The sequence below is a fragment of the Cyprinus carpio genome, unplaced genomic scaffold, assembly GCF_018340385.1.
Source record: "Cyprinus carpio isolate SPL01 unplaced genomic scaffold, ASM1834038v1 S000006545, whole genome shotgun sequence".
NCBI lineage: Eukaryota > Metazoa > Chordata > Actinopteri > Cypriniformes > Cyprinidae > Cyprinus > Cyprinus carpio.
The window spans coordinates 271,939-278,245 of NW_024879208.1; the positions used below are offsets into that span (position 1 = coordinate 271,939).

A 6,307-nucleotide genomic window follows, 5' to 3' on the forward strand; every position below is an offset into this window, starting at 1 on the left:
TCCATTGATGCACTATGCATGCTTGAGCCTGAGGCTTCTTCAAGGACACATGTTGTGTTTTCCTTTACAAAGATCAATAGAAATAAATATAAATCACTACAGGTAATTTGTCCAGGGTATACTAAATTATCCAGATGGAAGCAGACATAGAAACAGTAGACACTGCACAGTAAGGAACCATGAATACCAAAACTGAATGTTGCACAAATAAAAACAAGAGTTATAACCTTGGGGGACATTTCTAGAAACAAATAGAGATAAACAAACCAGAAGCAGCTGAGAGTGAGAATTACAGTGAATATAGAAAAGAATCACCCCCTTTAAAATAATCATATTTTGTTGCTTTGCAGCCTGATATGAAGATGGACACAGTTTTTGTTTTATCCAGCTGTATTTACTCAGTGCAACTTATAACATCAAAGTAAAAGATATAACACCAACATGTCAGAAAAAATAAAATAAAAAAACAGAATCACTGAGTTGGAAAAAGGATCACTCGGTTGTGTCAGTATTTTGTTGAACCACCTTTTGCTTTAATTAACAGCCTTTAGTCTGTTGGGATACGTCTCTACTAACTTTGCACAACTAGATTTTGCAATATCTGCGCACTCGTCTTTGCAGAACTGCTCAAGTTCAGTTAAATTTGATAGTGACCGGTTGTGGACTGCAGTCTTCAAGTCATTCCACAGATTTTCAATGGGGTTTAAGTCTGGGCTCTGAGCAGGCCATGCAAGGACATTCACCTTTTTCTTATTCAACCACTGTGTGCTCAGGTTTGCTGTGTGCTTTGGGTCATTGTCATGTTGAAAGGTCAACCTTCTTCCCATTGACAACTTTCTGGCAGAGGACAGCAGATTTTTCTCAAGAATTTGACAGAATTTTGCCCCATCCAAGTTTCCTTTATTTTGACAAGTGCTCCAGTCCCTGCTGCAGAGAAACACCCCATAACAATATATTATCACCTCCATGCTTTACTGGAGGAATGCTGTTATTTGGATTGTGAACTGTATTGGACTTCTGCCAGACATATTGTTTAACCCTGTAACCCTTCCCATACAAGCCACATTTGTGGAGATTTTGTGATATTGTTGTCACATGCACACAATGACTACTCTGTCATAAATTCCTGCTACTGCTTCAGATTTTCTGTAGGCCTCTTGGTTGCCTCTCTGACCAGTTTCCTCCTGCTCTTTCATCCAGTTTGGAGCGACGTCTTGATCCAGGGAGGGTCTGTGTTGTACCAAATACCTTCTACTTCTTAATAATAGACTTCACTGTGCCTCTAGGCACTGATAAAGCCTTTGAATTTTTTTTTGTAACCATCTCCTGACTTGTGCCTGTCCACAACTTTATCCCAGAGGTCTTTTGACAGTGTTTTTGCAACCCATAGTTGATTGTTTGCTTCAGGTGCACTACCAAGGACTGAAATTCTGCAGAAAAAGATGCTCCAGAAAAGCTCTTTTCATGCTGAGCTGATCAAAATAAGCACAGCTGACCACAGTTGAAAGACAAATGTCTTTATGCCATTGAGAAGGTGATTAGCTACATCTGATTGAGTTTACAAATCATTTTTAGGAGGTGGTGATCCTTTTTCCAACTCAATGATTTTTTTTTTTTTTATTTGATTTTTTCTGACATGTTGGTGTTATATCTTTCACTTAGATTTTAAAAAGTGGCATATATTTAATGCCAAATGAGAGACAGGAGATTAAATGGGTTCTTACCAAGTTTACAAGAGGTCCTCCTGAGTTTCCATACTGTGAAAGAAAACATTGACATCCTATTCATGTACATGGACACACAAAGCTAAACTTTCTATTTTGATAATAGTGTCTATATTTAGAATGTCTACATTTATAATGGCATCTGTTTGGATATAATCCATATCAGAGTTCTGCAGGCCAAGGTTCATGACCTCCTCGGTGGGTAGTGCTGATGATACCAGTGGTCACTGTGTTTTTGAAGGGAAAAACGGGCTTCCCACGGCTACTACAAACTCTCCTGGCCTCAGGTCTGAAGAACGACCAAGTAAAAGCACAGGCAGGGGAGTCTGTATAAGAGAGAGAGAGCGAGGAGATAATGTGTTTTCATTAGTTCCTGTAAAACATATTTTGCCAACTTGCTGATTTTTGTATACAAATGTGACCTGCTTTATAAGTTGTTTTGACCAATAAAAATAGTTTTGTGCACAAATGAAAAAATAGGCTAATCATATAATTAATGTTTTGACTCCAAACCCATGTCCAGACATAATAATTTAAATGGTGGCTGTCATAAAATCTTTTGAGGAAACCGTTTCAAACAATCTGCTGACTTTTGACAGAATTTTCTCAGATTTATTTAAGCCAGTTATCGTTAACTAAAATAATTAAAATATTATATAATATTAAACATTTTAGTAATTGAAATAAAATACTACCAAAAGTTAAATAGAAAATGACAAAAGCACAAAACAAAATTACAAATAAAGAAATAAAAATTAATTAAAAATATTAATATACTATAATAGTATATAAACTCCATATATTTAACAATATAGACCTATTTATGATTTTATTGACATGTTTTTCCACAAACAACTCACCGCGATATCCGACTTAAAACGATACAGCCACAGCATCACTATATGTTCTGTCACCTTTTTAGAAGAGTAATAGTTTTCTTGAATGTTTGAAGCCAGCAGCCAGTCTGGGCCTTGAGCCTGCCCCTGCCCCTGCCTGCCTGCGCTGTTTGGGGTGCATTTTTATGACTTCAGGCTGATGCACCAGGCTTGATTACCAGGGATTCCTGAGCAGGATGCCTTTACGCTCTGTCCCAACCTTGACTCTGCAGGCTACTACTGGGGGCCTGAGCACTGCAAAATAACAGATTGCCATCTGCCTCCCCAGCACTTTTCCCCCAATTTCTCCTTCTTTCTGAAACCACAGGCAGCCATACACAGTCTGGGACTGAATTAAAGTGATTACCAATCATTGTGCTACATGCTGTTGCTATGGTCTGGGTTATGGCGAGACATTATTGGGGTGTGGTAGAGAAAGCTCTATGCTGCTGATCAAAGCTTGTCTTTACAGATGGTTTTAAGAGTTAGATGGTTCTAAATCAGTCTGAAAGGACTTTTTTATACTGTTTGGACCGTTTTGTATTTCTGTCAGGAGATATTTCAGGGTCCTCTGCTGGTCCTGTTTACAAAGGCAGGTTTCAGTGGCAAACACATGTTATCTTGCATGGTCACAAGCGCACAGCGAAAATAGGTGGAAAGTTGGAATTTGTAAGACTGAGACAAATTTTCTCCTGAGAAAATCAGAAAAATTAATTAACCATGTCAAGAAGCAAAATCTAATTTTTTGGTGGCACAAGCCCTTGCTGACTCCAGAAACATCTGCTGGACTGCCTCCCAAGATTAATTTACTTCCAGCAGCTGTGATGCTAGTCGCTGATAATAAACTAGTGGGACCCGAGTCATAGAATGCAAAGACAACATTTTTACAAAGCAACAAAAGTTATTTTAACCACTTAAGATCTCTGGAGGCTAGTTTTTGCCATTGGTTAAGTCATTTATCCATGTCACCTGACCAGATTTTGGACATCTTGGCCTACTACCTCTGAGTCGATCTAATAAGAGCAATGTCTAATTTTTGATCCACATCTTTGATTGTGGCATCGTAGAACATGCCATTTTTCAGCTCCACTTTGATATGTTGCTTATTGGACAGTACATGCGCATTGGTGACGATCCACCCATCCTCTGACACTATAAACCCTGAACCACTGGACACGGGGATGTCTTGGTTGGAAGATGGAAGTCTGGAAGGTAACATCGGGGGAATAGTCCTTTGGTGTATGAGTGTATGAGAAAAAATTAGTTTGTTGAGAGATTTCTAGGTTTTGAACATTTTTTTGCAGCAAATTCCAAATTCTTGTCTGTATTAAAATATTTTTACAAAATATTTTTAAATACACTGTTGTTCAAAAGTTGGGAGTAAGTAAGAGTTTATCAAAGATTCCACAAAAAAATTAAACAGCATAACTATTTTAATAACACATACATAATAATAACAAATGTTTCTTAAGCACCAAATTAGATTATTAGATTTGTAGAAGTGACACACAATACTGGAGTAGCGGCTGTTGAAAATTTAGTTTTGCCATCACATGAATAAATTACAATCATTAAAATTGAAAACAGTTTTAATTATATTTTTTTACAATATTACTGTTTTACTGTATTTATGATCAAACAAATGCAGCCTTGGTGAGCATAAGAGAGACACCTTTCAAAAACATTTAAAAATTTTACAGACCCCAAACCTTTGAGTGTATAACATCATTTTTAAACATAACAACTGTTATTGTAAATGTTTAGTGGTGTAGGGACACCATGTATATTTTCTCACATAATTATATACTAATGTTTAATTTATGCAAAATGCAATAACAGTTATCCAAATAGCAGTTGTTATATACTTCTTCTACTCTCATTTTTGAACCTCTGTCTAAACAAGCAAGCAAGGCAAAAATTATTTTGTTATAATTGAATCACATATGGAGAGTTCATTATGCACCAACTAAGAATACAAAGAATTATAACCAGCATGTCACTCTGTGCTCAGCATCTAAACAACCACCACCATCTGTCCTTAAATTGTATTGTGTTATTTGTGTACCACTGCAGGGGCAATCTTATCCACCACATCTGCTATGATGTTTGATTTGTATCGCATGCTGTTTGGATTTCGAGAGCCTGTCAGAACAAAGAGAACAGACAAAAGCGGCACAGTTTACATTAGAAAGTAATATATTGCCTGGTTTTAAATAGAGCCCAAGCCAAAAAACATCTGCATAAAAACAGAGCTCCTCTGCAAGACTAAAATCTAAAATGCATTATCAGTGCCACAAAGTTGCTCTTCAACATGTTGAACATCAACAATAGTACCATGTGGGCACAAGCTATGAGCAAAGCAAACAGCCCTGTGGAGCTCCTTCCTTCACCTTGTTACCTGAAGGCACTGAGGGGGAACTTGCTTTAATTGATGTTACATGCTTATCTCCAAGTCTGTGGCAGTTGACAGCTGCTGTTGAGACATCGTTTAAATTTCTGCCAAAGAAACCAGCACAGAATCCGCTGATGCTACGTATATGCAAACTTGTACTGAACGTGGATACAAAGCAACAGATAAAGGTTACGTAATCCATGTTATCACTTGTTACCAACAAGTTACCACTTGACAAAATCATTATTCTCTTGACTATTTTTTCATACTGAGTCCACTTTCATAGATGAATTGCTTGTGACATTGTGTTTTCCAGCCCTTTGGGGACCCCTGAATTTGGCAAGGCATAGCTGACAGAACATGCCACATGGTTTTCATAGATGGATCATATTGACTATTCATAACTGTCAAAACAAAATAAATCTGAACCTCTTTTTTATGCATAAAACGGGTTTCACCTGAATAGATGTGTTTATATTTAAAGTATGTTTCTTATTGTAAATTTTTCAAACATTTAAAAAAATTTAAATCAATAGTTCAGAGCTGCATAATATATATTATAACTTAATGTAAATAAAATTATTTACTATTGTCTTTTGAAAACTCATAATATGTTCTTTCTTCTGTGTAAGGTAAAAGGAGATATTTTCTGTACAGTCAAAGTTGCTCTTTTCCATACAATGAAACTGAAACGTGTCCATGGCTGTCAGCCAATATTTTCAAGGCACAATTTTTAGTGAATAACTTAAATGTAAGCTTCATCCTTTACAGCTATCATATGACTTCTGAAGACTTTGAATTCAGTGAATTCCTTTATGAAGCTTGACAGTATATTTACTATTTACTGTCTAGAAGTTCAGAGATTTTCCATGGAAGAATGAAAGTTAAGGGTTTGGATGACGTGAGGAATGAGGGTGAGTAAATGATAGCAGGATGGTGAACTATCTCTTTAAAAAGTTGGCTTTAATATATACCAACTTAATAATTTACATAATACTTCTTGTCTTCTCTGAAGTATAAAAAAATCCCTCACTGTTCTCATCCTGGAATGATTCTGGGGATTGTGGGATTGTGTAGAACTCACACATTGATCAATGCCGCTAGCACCTTCATTTATATAAAACAATACAAATAGTTTCTCAGTGCCAGGCTATTTGTACTAACACTGTAAGGGGACCATTTGATACAAACATTTGATTGTCAAATCACATCTCAAGCTATGAGAATGAGAAAAGAACACAATTTGATGACTTACATTAGTGCTAACATGTAGAAGCGGTGGAAATCACCCCACAAGTATTATGGCACAATAAAAC

At 36.5% G+C, this 6,307-nt stretch overlaps 1 pseudogene; it reads right to left on the minus strand.

Annotated features, from left to right (window-relative positions):
• LOC122143959 overlaps nt 1-5,084 on the minus strand; it is a 5,907-nt pseudogene extending 823 nt beyond the window's left edge.
• Nucleotides 5,085-6,307: the final 1,223 nt, after the last annotated feature.